Below are 1,041 nucleotides of genomic sequence, written 5' to 3' on the forward strand. Positions count from 1 at the left end.
TGTGAGTATGAGTGACAGGAGTGATGTGTTGTGCTGCTGGGAGTCAGCGGCATCAAGAACAAAATTAATCATGAACTTTGTTGCAAAAAAATTAACAAAAGTACGTCTCACTGACGTATAAAACGTTTACGTTCATCTACAGTTTATGTTCTCTTGCCAAGTTCCTAGAAAAATAATACACACTGTAGGTTCCTGGTGCCTCTTTGTGCTGCCACCAGGCTGCTCTCAGGTTTAGTCATGAATTAGTTTTCACCTCAGAGACTGGCAGGTCATGTTAAAGTGGTCTGAACGGTCCCTGTAGAACCCCTATCAGGGCCTTTTAGAGAAGAAAAAAGTAATTCAGAGTAATTGGAGTCACAACCACAGACACTGCAGATTAAGTTAAATTTATTGTTGGCTTTGTTGCAGAAATGTTAGCTCATCACTGCTAATGGATTGGATAACGTGGTTTACCATTGGGTAACGTGACAGACAGACTGCTTGTCACTGGTTTGTATTACAGTTGTCCCAGTCCAGGTTTTTTCTTTGCCCCCAGGTCGCTCTGAGTCACCTAGTCTGTAGTATCTGCTACAACTGAGACTGTTCTGCTAGATTATACACACTTGGAGTATTGCAGACCAGCTGCAGTACCTGGTTGTTCCACCAGGGGGAGCCTCTCACTGTTTAATCCTGTAGAGACCAGAGGAGGCGTCACTCAGACTACAGAGAGCATTGTGGGAGTTTAGCAGCAGCAGGACCATGACAGAGACTCTGAGGAGGTTCATGATCTCCAACCAGAGCTCATCAATTAAATCATAACCAGTAATATCAGTGACTGACTGTTTAGTTTCTTGCAGATGCCGGTTATACGAGTATGTCCTGATAGGTTCCTGTTGTGTGTCTTTATAAGTAATGAATTAACAAAAATCCACTTTGTCCTGACCCTTGTTCTGACGTTGTGTTTCAGATGTTGTTGGTCTGCGAGTGAAGATTTCCTCTTTGCTTCCGCCGCCTCAGATCGACATGGACGCCGTCCTCCATCAGGTCAGTTAATGTTGCCCT

Source organism: Stegastes partitus, unplaced genomic scaffold (assembly GCF_000690725.1).
Source record: "Stegastes partitus isolate 25-593 unplaced genomic scaffold, Stegastes_partitus-1.0.2 Scaffold628, whole genome shotgun sequence".
Classification (NCBI taxonomy): domain Eukaryota; kingdom Metazoa; phylum Chordata; class Actinopteri; family Pomacentridae; genus Stegastes; species Stegastes partitus.